Raw genomic sequence first — 17,857 nt, 5'->3', positions numbered from 1 at the left:
TGTAACAATATTTTATTCCTTTTTATTGTTGGTTAGTATTCATTGCATGACCGATAGCACTAACCGTTTGTCTGTCCACTAACCTGTTGATGGACATAAAACATACACATAGACCAATGGAACAGAATACAGAACCCAGAAATAAATTCATGCATTTATAGCCAAATCATTTTTTATGAAGGTGCCAAGAACACACGTTGGGGAAACGATAGTTTCTTCAATAAACAATGCTGGGAAAACTGGATATCCACATGCAGAAGAATGAAACTAGTCTCCAATCTCTCAGCATCTAAAAAAATCAACTCTACATGTATTAAAGATGTAATTGTAAGACCTGAAACTACTAGAAGAAAATATAGGTGGAATGCATCTTGAAATTGGGCTAGACAAGAATTTTTTAAATAAAAACTCAGAAGCACAGGCAACAAAAGCAAAAACAGACAAAAAAATTACATTGAACTAAAAAGCTTCTGCACAGCAAAAGAAACAATAGAGTGAAGAAACAACCAACAGAATGGGAGAAAATATTTTCAAACTATGTGTCTTACAAAGGGTTAATATTCTGAATATATAAGGAACTCAACTCAATAGCAAAAAATCAAATAAACTAATTTAAAAATGGACAAAAGGACTGAACAGACATTTCTCAAAAGAAGACATATATATGGCCAACAGATGTATGGAAAACTGCTCAACATCATGAACATCACAGAAATGCAAATTAAAACCATGACAAAATACCACCTTATCCCAGTGAGAATGGTAAATGTCAAAAAGACAAAAAATAACAATTGCTAGCAAGGATGTAGAGAAACGAGTACTCATATACATTGTTGGTAGGAATGTAAATTAGTACAGCTATTATGGAAAACAATATGGACGTTCCCCAAAATATTAAAAATAAAACGTCCCTGTGATCCACTAATCCAATTATTGGTTATATGTATTCAAAGAAAATGAAACTAGTATGTTGAGGAGACATCTGAACATCCATGTTTATTGCAGTGTTATTCCCTGTACATTAATTTATGCCAGAAGTTACATACCAGTGACATCCAGTTCACAGGTATGTTTTATAGGAGATGTGGTGTCAATAAAAATAGTCACAATCCTTTAAAAATTTATTATTTCCCATAAAAATTCAGAGATGTGACTTCTTTTGGAATAACCAAAGATTTGGCAACTTGGTCACAATTAGCTAGTTAGTAGCTGTTGTTCTCCCCATCCCATGTAACAAGGCCTGATATGCTCAGTTCACAAGAATCCTCATCCCGCCTCCTGACTCAAGTGTTTTACTTTTCTCACCCTAAAGTCATCTGAGTTTATGACTTCTGGTTTAAACGATCTACAGGGTCTCAGCTCATTTTGCTATAGCGATTTTTTTCAGTTATTGTTATTATTTTATTTTAACTTTTATTTCAGGTTTGGGGTACATGTGAAAGTTTGTTTTATAGGTAAACTAGTGTCATGGAGGTTTGCTGTACAGATTATTTCATCACCAAGGTATTAAACCTAGTATCCAATAGTTCTTTTTTCTTCGAAAAATAATGTATTTAATAGAACACATTCAAAAAGATGAAAATAGAAGTATATTCTCTAAATAATTATTAGCATAGATGAAAAAAATAAACTCAGACTTTCAGAATACAGACTTGCAAGAAATGGAAGCAGTCTTGGCCAAAGCTACTCTTTGCCTACCTCTGAGGACAAGGAATAGACAAATTGGCATTACCTCCCTTCTCTGGTAGTGAAAACCTTTGCAAACGTCCAATATCATTAGTTTTTATGTTCTGTATTTTGCTATAAGCTAGTCCTTAGAGGAACCAGCATTATCAATGCAAGGACAGTGAGATGTTAAAGTAAAGTAGGAATTTATCTATAAATGCCCAAGAAAGGTTAGAGTGGCGTTATGGGAAGATCGTGAGGCTGGAATTAAAGATTCTTTTGTTTGACGTCGGCTCTAGGTCATTTTAGTCATGTGATCTGAAGGAAGCCATTTTACCCTCTTGGTCTCAATGTAAATTGGGATGGGGATTATTTGCTTAGACTGTGTCTGAGATCAAATTAAGGGCTGACATTCAATGATAATATTTTAGATCAAGGACCCACTTCTCTTGTGCATCTCCTATCTCTTAAGGAATACTGGCTGCATGAGCTATACAATAGTACATGAAGCATGGAAGTGCATTTATACAAAGTATAGCAGTCACATAGTGCCCCTGTAGTGCTGTGGAAAAAATCATCTCAACTGTAATAGCTTACAATAAGTATTTTATTCTCACATTACAGTTTTCTGTGGTTTGGCTGATCTAGAATGGGATTGGCTGAGTAGTTTTACTTCATGCTACAGGTTGGCTCAGCTAGGTTCCAGGCTGAGTTTGGTTTTTGTCTGTTCCACACGTATTTTTTTCTGTAGCCCAGGCTAAAGTGGTAGCAGCTACCTACCCAAGACGTGCTCTTATCATGGCTTAATACTGGAGCTTAAAATCCAAGCCAAGCCAATCCATGCAAAAACAATAAGGCTTTTATTGCATCATGTTTACTAATGTATTGGCCAAAGCAAATCACATGGCCAAGCACAACACTGTTTATAGGGAGGGTGAAGGAAGAGAATATTTGCTGAACAGTAATCTAAACTACATACCAAGCAAGGTCCGCCATCTACAGATATTTTTATTAAAAAGTGTATTTTCACAAGTTAGTATAATTTAAACAATTGGCTCAGGAACCATTTTAAAGGGTTGATTTTTTAAGATTAATATCTGTAATACACGTGGGGAGTGTTGTTCTAAAATGTTGAGAAAAAAACTTTTAATAATCTCATTTGTGCGTGGAAAAATGAACCACTCTCCCCCCTAGAGTACTGGAGGATTAGAGTGGGCGTGCTTTTGGATATTTTCTTAAGAATGGCTAGGTAAGCATTGCTGGGGGCTGAATCTGACACAAATGGCAATGTTCAAGGTGATGACAACAGAAGGAAGGCTTATCTTTTTCAAACTTGGATCAGCTCAGACTCAACTATAATACAAACATATGAAGCCCTGAGTATAGGTAACAGAATTTAGTTATGTTATCCTTAGATTTTTGGACACATTCCAGATTGTAGTTTCCCTCTTGCATTAATCAGAATTCTTTCTTTTGGTTATAAGGGATAGAACTACAACTCTAACTGGCTTTAGCAATGAAGAAAATTTCTGGTTTCACATCCTTCAAGGGTCCAGAGGTGGCTACAGATTCAGGTATGGCTGGATGCAGAGCTTTCACCATCTTCACTTGTACAGTCCATTACCCTCTTTGATGGCTTAACCCCAAAGGAAAGTTTCTTTTCCCCTGTAATGTTTATAAAATTTTGGAATAGCAGTTCATTAATTTGGCTTGTAGCATGTGACCAATTCTTTCCCAATTGGGTTCAAGTATTGAAATCAGCTACCTGGCCAGGCCTGTGTGTTGTGCCTTCTGGAGCTGACATGGGATGTTAGACTAAGCTAAACCAGGTGGACTAAGAAAGGAGAAGTTTTTATTAGACAGAGGAAAATATGGGGGCTCTTTTCCAGAGAAAGGTGCGAGGATGTTGGACAGATAAAAACAACAGATGTCTATTACAATATCTGTTCATCAAAATGAACAATGCATTAGGGTGAGGGACAATTTATGAATCAGGAGTATATTGAAAGGTGTTAACTAGAAAGCTAAAATGTTGTAAACGGTACGGTGCTATACTAACGTATCCTCTAAGTGCCAGGTGGAGAGAGTGACATTTGATGAATTGGTTATTTATTTGTAGATGTTAAGAAGGACGTTTCATCCATTTGGGCCCAACAGCAATGTTAACTATTAGCCAATAGCATCAACATGTCACTAATTTGTATCTGGTGACTTGTTGATGATGGGTTGACTCAGCTTACTAGAGTATGGGGGTGACATAGCCAAATCATGGGTTCAGCCTTCATGAGGGAAGTCAGTCATTTTACCATGTAGCTGTATATAAATGCCAGGATTAAAATGGTGATTAAAAGTAAATATTTAAAAAGATTCATATCTGTGCCAGAATGTGTCTTCATATCTTTTTTCCACTGTCAGGGAAAGGAGGGCCCTTGTTCTTAATTCCATGAGATGGCAAAATCGTCTAAACTTTCATCATTGCCTACAGTACTTTATGTATAATTACATTGTTTCTTCAAGGTGCCCTTATTATTTCTCCTCTCATTTTTTCCCAGGAGACATGCACCAGGAGGAACTGGCAAATTTCCTTGGCAAGAACAGATGAATAAATAAGAAGCATGAGCTTGCGACTTTTAGCTGGGGTGATTCGTCAAAAACCACAGCACTGTGGCTGTTCTCAGATTTTAAGGGTTATGTTCAACCTCAATCAAGGGGAGTTTTGAAAGCTGTTATAAATCATCAAATAAATTGAGGAAAAAATTTTGGTAGAACATGATGTTACTTTTTCACGTATGGCTGAATATACTCACCTGAAGGTTTTTCCAAGCTATGCTAGTGTTAGGCAATGATGATTACCTATTCATGTTTGTCTAATGTTTTGAGTGGTGAGTGGCATTGAGTGAGGAATCTCATGATGAATAATTGGCTTTAATCCTCAAGAGAGGACAAAGTATCTGAGCAAGATACCCCTGAAGATCAGTCACTTGCTGTAAGTACCAAGTGGTCAATATGGATAAATTGGGTTCTACAATATAGATCATATTGGGTTTATAATGCCTCTGCAATTTTTCAACATTATTTTGTAGATCCAACAATGCATACTATATGTGTCTGGTTATTTCTGTTTTCCCTTCAGATCTCCTCTCCATGGTTCTCCACTGTGTGCTGTGCCTGGAGATTGGCTTTTATGGACCACATCAATGAGATTCATTGCTTTATGGCCTCCCACTGGATTCAGCCAACAGGAAGTGCTGTTTAAAAACTTGGAGAGGTGGGTGGGAGAGTCATCTCAGGATTTTCATTTTCCAGGCTCCCTTCCTGCTGGCTCATTGCATACTAACTTCATTCCTGTCCCAAATGCTGTAGCTCCCATCAGGGAGCCCTCTCCAGATTCCATTAACCTTGCCATTCCCTTGTCTCTTTAGGCCTAACAGGATAATGACTCCAGTCTGTTGCTAGTCCCATGGACTTCACTATGCTTCATTTGCTTTATTCTTCCATACATTTGTAAGTAGTCCCTCAATAAACTCTCCTCAATTACTCCATCTGTGTAAACCAACTCTTTCATGCTGACATCCTGACTGACATATCACCTATGTAAAATATGATACATGCTATACATGGGATACATTTACATTCAAATTATGACATATTTAAGTATAGCATTTGTAATGAATATAACGAAAACAGCCTTCTGAGAGGCTGGCTGGGTGAACACAGTAGCCAACATTAACAAAACAAAACAAAACAAAACAAAAGAACACAACTTAGAAGAACAAAAATGTGACATATATTTGGGCAAAAGAAATAATACAAAGGAAAGTCATATTAAGAGGCAAGGAAAAAATTGCAAAATCCATTAGCAATTTTGGGAAAAGTCCTCAGGGCCAAACAACTAGAATTCAAATTGTGAACAACCAGGAAATCCTAATATCTAAGGGCTAGGAAATTACAAAAAAGGAAAAGGTGGAAGAGGCGGAGGAGGAGCACAAGGAGGAGGAGGAAGAGGACTTACTGAAGGAGAAAAATATGAAGGCTTAGGAAGGCAGGATAGAAGTTATAGGACGCTTCTCCATGACAGCACTCAGAACCACCATCTGGTACAGTAGTATGGAGGATCTGTCCATGGTTTTGGCCAATTCACAGAGATGAACCTTCCTGCCTCTGCAGATCAGGTGGGCTGAAAGGATTCTTAGTGCCTAACTGATGTGTTTTCAGACTTCCCAGGATATTACTTTGTAGTAAAGACATCTTTCAGAAGAGCAAATTGTACCTGGCTAAAAGAAGAAGGAGAGGTAGATCTCATTTGTCTCCCAGCTATTACGTGTTTGTACATGATTGATACTAACATTACTACCACCAGCAATTGATCTGAGAATATTGCTATGCTAAAAACAATTTACCATGAAGACAGGCACAAATGTGATGACTCTGAGAAGCAATTTCAAAATAAGAGGCCAGGATGAAAATAAATCTGAAGTTCACAAGATGGAAATACTCCAAATGTCTGTGCATAAATTTTGGGCTAAGTTTCTTCTAATTCTTTTATTACTTTATCCTGGGCAAAAGGTGATTATTTTATGTGATGATACGTTCCAAGTATGAGAAAAAATATTAAAATGAATAGGATGAGAATAAATTAGCTGATACAACAAAGAATTTTTTTTTACGTGTGGAAGAAATCACAACTTAAAAATAAGGTTTTACTCTGTTATTATAAGAACACTAACCAAAGAAATAGGTCTTTAAAAATGTCTTATTTTTTATTTTCATGGATTCAGGGGTACATGTGCAAGTTTGTTACATGAATGTATTGCATAGTGGTGGAATTTGGGCTGTTTTTTTCTTTAAGCTATCTTCAATCCAATCATTCTTAACAGAAATAAATATGTAGTTTCTCATAAAATTATTAAATGTATAATCAATAAGAAAAATCTATCCATCTGGCAGTTTCACAGCTTTGATATTAAATATCTTAAATTTAAAGTGTAAGATTTAATACTAATGGGAGCATTGCAGTGGTTTTTGAAATCTTTTCCCTGCATTGGAATGAATGGTGTAAAGATAGGAAAGGGAAACTGCAATAAATTGCCAACATTGAGGAGAATGGTAATCTAATGAGACCACCAAGCAGGGGCAGGAAGTGTCTTTCCAGCTTCACAATCAAGTTATTAAAAAGCACAGTACAGACTTACAATCACATTTCCAACAATCATCACTTGGAAATGCAAGCACTTGAAATTCACCTTGTGTTCTACCTCTTGTTTTTCATATTCTGATTTTGGAAAAGTCTCTGGGTTTGATGACAAGAATATTAAAGGATCTTGGGACACAGATTGTCGCCCTTATCAAAATGGTGATAGATGAACTGCAAAACCTTTTGGTACGCAGGTTTTTATCAAAAATAATACATGAGCTATCTGGTCCACAGGGTTATTTTGGGTTTTAAATAAGCATGCATGAATATATGTATAAATAAAAAGGACCCAGAGATCAGAAGATTTTATTAAAGTCCTTGGGACCTGAATTGAGTTGTTCCAAACCCTAACTGGGCTTGGCCTGGAGAAATCTTAATCCTCCCCATGGCATCTGAAAGTTTCTGGAGATTACTCAGTTTTACTTGCCTTTATTGCTGGGCTTTCTGTGTGCTGATTGGCTAGTCTGGAAAGAATTTCATTAACTGAGACATGGAACTCAAGGCCCCCTCAAATTTCCAGTCCCAAACCTACATATCAAACCCATAAAGATACTCAGGAGTACTTTTGCTCTAGAGTTAGTAGGAGGCACTCTTTAGGGAAAGCAGGTGAGTTAGTTATAGAAAGTAAAAATACTTTTCCAGTTACATTGGTTTTAATGAGCATCAATAAATAGACCACACAACAATGTAACTATGGAAATTTCCTTAAAGTGGTCCCAAAATAAATACTTGTAATACACAGGCCACATTCAAATAATGTGGTATAAATATTAATTGGTATAGTTTAGTGAAATGTTAGAGGGAAAAAACATGAAAGACTAGAGATACAATTATTCCGTCTCTGTGATGGTTTGTTCATATAGTAGAGGTGAACTAGAACAAACCTGTGATGTAGCCATCCTTAAATCTTCATCAGATATTTTAAAGCAAAAGTAGGTTCAAAGCACCTGGCACAGGCTTTGGACTTAACATATATGTTGCTTTTAGCCAACAGATGCCCCTCCCCTACCAGAAGTTTGACTTATTAGATGCTTCTTTACTCATAAACAAAATAAAGCAAAATGCATCTGACAGATTTTATTTTGAAAATTGGTCTGTCTTTAGGAGTTATTGGAATCTTTGCTAAGGGTCTATTTTGATGATTTTGGTCATCATTTTTGGATAATGGTGCTATGGAGGATGCAAAACAAAAACTGTGACTCTTTTAACCTGCTTCAGACCAGATCATTGGTAGTTTGAACCCGTTAGTAGAAAAAGAGGCTATACTTTCACAATCAGGAAAAAATTCTAGGCTGAGCGTAGTGGCTCATGGCTGTAATCCTAGTACTTTGGGAGAACAAAGTGGGCAGATCATGAGGTCAGGAGTTCGAGACCAGCCTGACCAATATGGTGAAACCCTGTCTCTACTAAAAATACAAAAATTAGCTGGGCGTGGTGGCACACGCCTATAATCCCAGCTACTCAGGAGCCTGAGGCAGGAGAATCGTTTGAACACGGGAGGCGGAGGTTGCAGTGAGCCAGGATTGTGCCATTACACTTCAGCCTGGGTGACAAAGCAAGACTCCATCTCAAAAAAAAAAAAAAAATTCTACCTGTTCACCAGAGCCTAATATATGAACAATAAAACACAGACCTTAAGGTACAAAATTTTAGTTAGATAGGAGGAATAAGTTCAGGAGATCTATTGTACAATATGGTGACTATAATTAATCATGTTGTATCCTTTTTTTAAACTTTTAAGTTCAGGGGTACATGTGCAGGTTTGTTATATAGGCAAATTCCTGTCATAGGGGTTCGTTATACAAATTATTTGATCACCTAGGTATTAAGCCTAATACTCATTAGTTATGTTTCCTGATCCTCTCCCTCCTCTCACCCTCCACCCTCCAATAGGTCCCAGTGTGTGTAGTTCCCCTCTGTGTCATGTGTTCTCTTTAGCTCCCACTTGTAAGTGAGAACATGTGACATTTGGATTTCTGTTCCGGCATTAGTTTGCTAAACATAATGGCCTCCAGCTCCCTCCAGCAGCTCCATCCATGTTCCTGCAAAGGACATAATCTTTTTTGTTGTTGTTGTTGATTTTGTGGTTTTATTTTTGGCTGCTTGTATTCCTTGGTGTATATATGCCACATTTTCTTTGTCCTGTCTATCATTGATGGGCATTTAGGTTGAGTCCATGTTTTTGCTACGATGAATAGTGCTGCAATTAACATACACATGCATGTGTCTTCATAATAGAATGATTTATATTCCTTTGGGTATATATCCAGTAATGAGATTACTGGGTCCAATGGTAGTTCTGTTTTTAGGTCTTTGAGGAATTGCCACACTGTCTTCCACAATGGTTCAACTGATTTATACTCCAACCAGCAGTGTATAAGTGTTCCTTTTTCTCCACAACCTCACCAGCATCTGTTATTTAAAAATTTTGTAGTCATAGTCATTCTGACTGGTATGAGATCGTACCTCTTTGTGGTTTTACTTGCATTTCTCTAACAATCAATGATATTGAGCTTTGTTATATGCTCATTGGCTGCATATATGTTTTGTTTTGAAAAGTATCTGTTCATGTCCTTTGTGAAAATTGTTAAATGAGTAGATTTTAAGCACTCTCAACACATGCAAAAATGGTAATTATGTGAGGTAATGCATCTGTTAAGTAGCTAGATTTAATTATTCTACATTACACACATATTTCAAAAATGATATAAAATATATACAATTTTACTTTGTCAATTAAAGTTTCAATTTGTCTATTAAAATAATAAATAAATAAACATTTGAAAAACAAAGACCTCAATTACCCAACAGCGTTAGGAACAATATATTAACAAAGATGTCTTTAAGTGGCGAGATCAATAGGTATATAAGGTCCTGGCCAAAAGACCAACTCTCATGGACTGGGTTTATAGTTTATGTGACTTTGAAGGAGGAGCACTTCAAGTGTTTAGCCTCACAGGCAAACTGACATGAATTCTGAAACTCAGGATGTTATTTGCAAAGTGTGTGGGAGCTCTAAGCAAATTATTCATCTTACTATTATGCAACCCTGGAAGGGTGAGGAAGTGGGGAGGGTGATGCCACTTGCATTAGCTGAGAGCTATTGCTGATGGCTGGAGCCAGAGCAGCAATCTTGAACCATGAGATAATCTCTGGAATGGAGTTAATACGCAACTTGCACATTATAGCTACACACCAGGTAAAAGCCAGTACTGATGACATAGTTGGGCAAATTGGGAATACCTTTAAGAGTTAAAATTTGCATAATGCCTCTCCTTCATGCTAAGCACTTTGCTCTGTTGCTTTTCTAAACATCAGTGTGGGAGGAGACAAGGAAAATGAGGGTGAGTGTGATAGAGTCAGACAGGTCAGAGTTCAAGACCTAGATTGGTCCTTGTTAGCAATCTAGGTGTGACTTAGAGCAAGATTTTAAACTTATGGTGACTCCATATAGTCTTTTGTGAACCCTTTTAGTATTGTGGGAACTAAATAGGATAAAACATACACAGTGCCTTGTATAGAGTAAATCCTCAGTAAAATTATCATATTATTATAAGCATAATCATATTACTGACTAGAAGACCAAGTATTTCAGCCCCACCTAGTATTATCACCCTCTCATTAGAAGCCTCATTTTGGGCTGGGTTGCCATTGTGTTAGTCACGTTTATTCAAGTATATCTTTTGACTTGGCTAGATCCAGACAGGCCATGGAAGGTGAATCAGTTTCAATGCAGTTCAGAGGTTTTGGTTAGGTCAAGCATTAAAGCACGCAGTTATCTGGGGCTTCTTTGCCACGTCCTGGAATTTTACCTGAAAACCAGGATGATATATGGCCACAGAATGATTTAACTGCTGGCCATTGAAATGAGAGAAGAAATGCCACGAGCAGCTTCCAAAAACCATCCTATGAGAAAGGAGGAAGGCACCCTTAGCTTATTTCTCCATTTTTTTCTCTTTCTTCCTTTTTGCTGGCTGGAATGCAGTTCTGCATGGTTTTTGTTCAGGAAACACTTGGCTCACCTGTTACTAAGTTTGCCAGAATCCTTTTCTTTGTGTGTTTCTAGACTGCAGTTGGCCAAAGAGAACTTTGTGGTGGTTTGAAGAAGCAATGCGAGGACACAGCCACAGTGTCTGAAGGTCATGGTTGTCGTTTGCAGAGAGAGACAGGTGCACAGGTGGGTTCTGGTTTACCACTGCCTCTCCCAACCTCATGTCCAACTCTCCCTATTAACTCCTAGCCCTGTTGATCAAGAGCAACTCCAGGCTGACCACTGGATTCTTGGCTGCAAACTCACAAAGGCACTATCTGTGAAGTGGCAAGAACTTCCATAAACTCCTCCACCAGCTCGGCTAGGGGCCCACTCTGGTTGTTAGGCATGCTTGGCTTCTAAGTTCTCCTGGGACCTCTGACGTGTCCATTGGTGTCAGTGCTCCAGGAGGCCTGACTGATGACTTTCCCCTGATTCTCCAACTCCCGTTTTTGGACCCTTATTCTCTAGCACCTTCCACAATTGTGTTAAGTTGAATTCCTATAAAAAATTTCTTATTCCATAGCACTCAGAGTGGTTATGCTTTCCTGATTCTGCACTTGTATTATGTTTAATTACTGTCAGGCATCATTCTGAGACCATATCAGCTTAATCCCCTCCAGAATCACTTGAACTGAAATGGATTTTGATGTTAACCTCTCAGTTGTTATCCAAGTTCCTTTTTAAAGCATCCAAGTAAAAATCTGGCCTGCATTTTTTAAATGAAACTGATGTCAGAAGACCTATCTATCATGGCACTCAATGTTACCCTTATAAGGTTTTACATGAGAAATATCTCATTACCTGTTGTCAGTTTAGACTTTATTTCTTTTGAAGCATTGGTATGCTTCTTCCTTTTGGGGAAACTCTTTTATTTCCATTTTTGCCCTCACTTCCAGGAGGCTCAGAGTCATGAATATTGCCTAATTATAGGAACTAGCTCAGCTCTCAAAGTATTTGGTTATTCCTCTCTTTCGTGCATTTAATTAATTCTATTTTACTTATCTGAAGTGTGCTTGTCTTCTTTTTTTAAAATTAGGGGAAAGTGCAAATGCAGTCCCCATGACAACAAATGATGCAGTCGAGTTTCCCATATTTGGGGAAATTGCAGGAGTTTGTACATCCAGAGTGCAATGGATAAGCCTTACCCTGGGAAAACCACCTTTGTGATGATGGTATTTGCCCTGCCAGGTAGGTATCACGCTTGTTTTTTATTGTAACTTGTGCCAAATTAGAAATGGTTGGGTCACAGTAAGGGACTAGAGCCATCTGAGCTAGACATGCTACCTACATTTTCTATTTTTTAAAATTTTATTTTACATATGAGCAAACTGAGGTTCAGTGATATTATGGGATGCTAAGTGGTCAGTGACAGGACCTGCAGGTGGATGCATTTGACCTTTGACTCGTGCTTTCTCCATGGGTCAGGCTGTCTCCCTGGTTGAAAGAATCAGGTATAAACACATAGACAGTGAAATAAGCATCTCTGTCCCTCTTAACCTGATTTGAGAATGTAGATCTCAACATGGGTCCCTTTCTTGTCTATCAAAGAAGTTTGTGACTGTAAGTGAGACATGAAGCAAATGTGTTATGAAATGGAATTGGTGGTGAAGATAATGAAAATGAGGTGGTGATGGAGATGATAGTAATGCATCATTCTTGTGCAAAGGAAGATTGTGATGATTTTCAGTCACTGTCCTCTACTCTCTCATCGTGCATTATGTTTTCAAGAGATCCAGCACGTAACAACTTATAATGTAAATTGAAGGTTTTATTACTGGATGAAATGTATTCCCTGACTTCAATAATCATGTAAAATAGCTGAAGTGATCCACTGAGTACTCACTATGTATCAAGCACTGTTTTAGTTCCTTACACATGTTAACTCCTTTAATACTTGAAATGAGGCTTTGAAGTAGATACTTTTCTTATCCCCATTTTACATATGCTAAAATTAAGGAACAAAGAGATTAGGTTGTTTTCCTGAGCAAGATCACTGAGCTACTAAGTTGTGAACCCAGAATTCAAACGCGTGGAGTCTGCCACACCGAACCCTCCCTTGAGCCCGTGCTCTTGACCATGATATTGTGCCCCTATTAGTCCTATCTCCACAATCAGGAGAAAGAGCGTGTGCTTCTTAAACACACTTGGATTCAAATCTGGATTCCATAACTTCCCAGTTATATGCCCTTGAGATGGTTACTTAACCTCTTTAAGCATCAGTTTCTCTGAGAGTTCTTCTAAGTCCAAGTGATACAATTCTTTTGAATCAATCATTTACTTATTTTTTGAGTGCTTATGAGCTTAGAATTAAGCTAGGTGCTATTAAATTAAAACACCTATGGGCAGAGAATTATACCACCATTCAAAGCTTTTGCTCACAGACACAAGCATAAAGATGCTAAAAAAGACTTGCTTAATTGGAATAAATTTTCCTGCAGATGGCCCTCAAGCATTCCAGCTTCCCTTAAGAAGACAAGAAAGGCTGTTATTGGAGAAACTCATCTTTTTTGCTTTTCACTTTCTCCCTGTGTCCTATTGTATCCTTTTTTAATGGAATTTTCTTTATTATATTTCTTTGGTAAAGGCAACTCCTTTGAAAATCTACCATCCATAGTTACCTTTGCAAATCACGAGTGTACCACAGGACCCTCCCTGAAACCTAGACACTGAACATTCAGTGGCCTAGTGGGTTACTAATGCATGGCAGGGCAGGAAAGTTGCTTTTTCATATCACTACATTGGTACCACTGGGAAAAGAGCATTCTGATGATACCGATGGGCTGGACGAGGTCCCCAAATGTCAGTGCAACCTCAACCTTAGCTGGTGTCCAGGCTCTTAGGTGAGAAGGAATTCAAGATATGCCTGAAAATAGTGAAAGAACTGAGATTTATAGCAAAGCAAAAGTACACACTCAATAAAGGGGAGCACGCACTTGAATATCAAGAGAGTGAGTCACGCTGCAGGTTTTGGGGCTTGTATCTTTACCGCACTGGTGGGTATGTGATTCAATATGTTCACAAGCATATAGTGAGGTCCTATATCAAATCCAGTGCCATGGTGCATCCAGTTTGTCTTAGTCGGTTTGGCCTACACCCTGGTTTTTCAGGGTCTTATCAGTCCCTAGCTTCTGAACCTATTTCAATAGTTTCCTTTTGCTAGTCATGTGAAACTGCTGCCTGGAGTTTTCTATTCTCCTGCATCTACCCTGCATTATTCCTGTCTCGTTGGCTGTGAGTTGGTTGCCTGTGTTAGCATGGAAGACCGATTCCTGGAAGACAGGAGAAGCTACGTGTTGGCTCTGGGTAAGGGGAAGGCAACAGTTCCAACAGACAGATTGTGACTTGTTCTTTTTTCTGTCGTCCTTGAGTTTGATGGTAATAAAGCACATGACATGCATCACCCACTCGGATCACAGTCTCAGGTTGCTAAACAATCTTTGGGATTTATAAAGGCAACACACACATCTAATGAAGAGAAGCCACAGAACAAAGAACACAATTCTTTCTGGTGACAGAATTCTGTCTCAATCTGTGTAATCACCAAAGCTTTTCAGATCAAGGGAGGGAAAATGAAAAAGAAAGGCTTAAACAAATATGCAATCTGAGGCTTCTGGGTTCATGATCAGTGGACACAAACTGAACAGCAGAAAGTTTGCATTGAGGCTGAGCATCCTTCAGCATGGCTTAAATCAAGGCCGGTTGCTTTTCCTTTAAATAATGAATCATTTTTTCAATACTATGGTTTCCATCCTTCTATTTTTCCAGCAGTGGAAACTCCTCTCCACTATGTGGGTGGAATCCTCATAATGGAATCTGAAAATTGAGGAAAGTCAGCTTTAACTCCCTTCTTCCCCTTAAAGCTTCTTCTTTCCCATCCACATCGCCCCTGCCTTTGCATGAGGTTTAGCATGGACCACATGGTGGTCTGGACTGGATTGGCACTTCCATTGGATGCTGTAGGAGGAAAACAGGAGGACCTAGTAATGCCTTCAGAGGAGGTCAAGCCCAAAAGCTGGTGTTAATTGGCAGGTAGAAAAGCAAGTACTTTAATCGAATGTGGGGTAGAATTTAAAGGGAGGCAGAGGAGAGAGTGTGGGTTGCCTGGCTTGGAGGAGAGGCGAAGGCAAAACCAGTGATTTCTAAATTTTGTAATTGCTTAACAAATGATTGTAGAATTGGATTGAGACCCTAAACTTCGCTTTTCTCATTAGAATACAAAAGCTACTAACTAGGGGGAATAAGGGACTTATGGTTTACTTTTCATAGTGACAGAGGGACCTTCTCTCTAGAACCATTTTTCTCTGCTGGACACCTTCCAATTAGAATTGCTCTCTAATCTCCAGGAAATTGATAGCATGCAAACGATTGTTATCTTGAGTTTTGGTTAAAGATTGGTAACAGAAGCTGCTTTGGAGATGAACATAGAGTAACAACAAAGACCTATTAAGCATCTTTATTATATTATTTTTCTCATTTAATCCTTACAACTGCATGCGTTGGTCATTATTATCTCATTTGTTGGTGAGAAAACAGGCTTTGTGGACTTTAACGGCAGCAGACTATGACTCAACACAAGGTCTCCAGATCTCCAAACTCTTATATTATGTTTTGCCTTAAAGCCCCAATTTCCGTAGGGTGTAGTCAGCAATACACTCGTGGGAAAAGTGAAGGATGAGGCTCAATGCATCCTCTGGATAATAAACTGACCACAAGTCAGTTTTTCATTAACGAATATTTATTTATGGTTCTGTAGTGTGTCTCTTTCCGCATGGGGGAAGCACTCAGAAGGGCATCAGCCATGGTCTGTCCATACCCCTGGGAGCTCAATATTTAGCTGGGAGGAGAAAGTTTGGATACATGACAAGGTAACCATTGGCTGAAATTTGAAAGTGCTGTAGATTAAATCAGTGCAGAGAGGACATTGCTTTTGCAATCATGAATCATACCTTTGCAAATCACGAATGTATCACAAGACCCTCCCTGAAACCTAGACACTGAATATTCAGTGGCCTAGTGTGTTACTAATGCATGGCAGGGCAGGGAGGGCTTCCTGAGGGAGGGAAACCTTGATAGGAGCCAGGAAGAGAAGAAAGGCCCAGATGTGAGAAGATTGAGGCAGGGAATATCAATGCAGGGGTAATGATAAGATGCCCAAGGAGATGTCTCAGTTAGAACTGAGGTGTCAGTGAATGAAAAAGAGGGTCATCAGGCTGGAAATGGATTTTTGGCCAGAATATGAAGGGGCTGTAAATGCCAAGGAGAGAAAGTTGGCCTTTATCCTGTACACTATGTTTTCTTGATCACATTTTCTATCTGTAAAATACTTTGACTTGTGCCTACGGTGTATGTATACGATATATATGTAGTAATACATTATATATATTATGAAACATACCCCAAGATAATAGTTGAAAATAACAAATTAAGATGAAATAGTTTTAAATGTCTTGAAAATCAAGGTGACCAGCACATACTTCAGCTAAGGCTCATTGTTATGAAATAAAGGATTTAAATCCATATATCGAATAGTCTTGTATTTGAACCTTTTTTCTTTTATAAAAATAATTTTAATGCTACGCTATTGATTTGAAAGTGCAGCACTATTTTTATTCTTTAGGGGCTTTCTCCTAACATGTTAAGACCAACCCAGCTGATTTGTCTCCATCAATGTCTGAAGCTGTCAATAACTGTGTCATTGCTCCGGAGGAAAAAAGAAGAATAGCAATTTCTTGTTTTGTTCCTCACTTCACCTCCAGCCACATTGGGATTATTTGGAATTTTGATCGAATATTCTTAGAGATATACTCATTTATTACCTTTTAATTAGAAATAAACATTGCACAGTCTTTCTTCCCATAGACCGTTGCCTTCTGTCGGATTAATTTCTCTCTTCTGGAGAATGTCTCAGTGCTTTTGTAGCATGCTATTCTCCCTGAGATCTCATGTACCTGAGAATACTGATATTTTGTTCTGCAATTAAATTTTAGTTTTATTGGATATAAGCATCTAGGTTTTAAGTTTCAAAATGATATTCCATCTTCTTACTAGATTTTTAGGCAAAAGTTTTCCTATGATACAAAACTTGGGCTCATATTTACTAAATTACTTGTATTTTAAAAATGGCCTTAGAAAATCAGTTGTTTACCATAATTGAGGGAAGTTACCTATAATATGACTTGCAAAAGTCCTTCGGCATGCTAAGATATTCTTCAACAGCCTAAGATAATTTTCACTTTTCAATATTCTTCCTATTTATACTGTCTTCAAATAAAAAAGACTTAAAATTACATTATCTGTGAGAATACTGTTTTCAGTTCTGATATACCTCCAACTGAACAGATCACTAAAATAAAACAAATAGCCCGCAGTGCTTAAGTACAAAGTAGAAACTCCTGAGATTTAATGTACTTACTGATTTCTGCAGTCATTACCAAACGTATCTGAAATATCACCGGATATAAAGAACTCAACTAAGTTATTTTTGAAAAATGTGTTATGATTTTAGTACTGTTTCTGTTACAAGTAGCTTCATAAATATCTGTTAGCCCAATTATGTATCTGTGCATTTGTAAATTACAGTGGTATTTGTTAATTGATGTAGCTTGTGATGTTAAAGAATTTTTTTTTATTTTGGGATATGGGAAAATAACACAATTGTAAATGTTACCCTATTTATCTCTTTGTTTGTAAGAAGTAACATATCTGATCCCCAAATCCAAGAAATGATAGATCCTGATTTACATAGTAACATCTCACCCTTAATGTCTTAGTTAAAACGGTTTTTGTTCTGTTTTATCTCTTGGCCATTATATCCTGTCTAATGCCTAAATACAGCTAGTTGCACAGTGAGATTTACACAATTCATTACTGTTTAGTTGGATATGTCATGAAGGATGCAACTATTTCTTATGTAGCTTTTGAAGTGTAACTCTTACACACACACACACACACACACCCAAAAACCT

General features: G+C 37.8%; 1 non-coding gene across 1 annotated transcript; it reads right to left on the bottom strand.

Annotated features, from left to right (window-relative positions):
* Positions 1-11,925: 11,925 nt before the first annotated feature.
* On the bottom strand, positions 11,926-12,088 carry LOC112206603 (U1 spliceosomal RNA). Its single transcript, XR_002941016.2, has one exon. It is a non-coding gene; the product is annotated as a U1 spliceosomal RNA (small nuclear RNA).
* Positions 12,089-17,857: the final 5,769 nt, after the last annotated feature.

Source organism: Pan troglodytes, chromosome 21 (genome assembly GCF_028858775.2).
Source record: "Pan troglodytes isolate AG18354 chromosome 21, NHGRI_mPanTro3-v2.0_pri, whole genome shotgun sequence".
NCBI classification, from domain to species: Eukaryota; Metazoa; Chordata; class Mammalia; order Primates; family Hominidae; genus Pan; species Pan troglodytes.
This window is presented reverse-complemented; position numbering and strand designations above follow the sequence as displayed.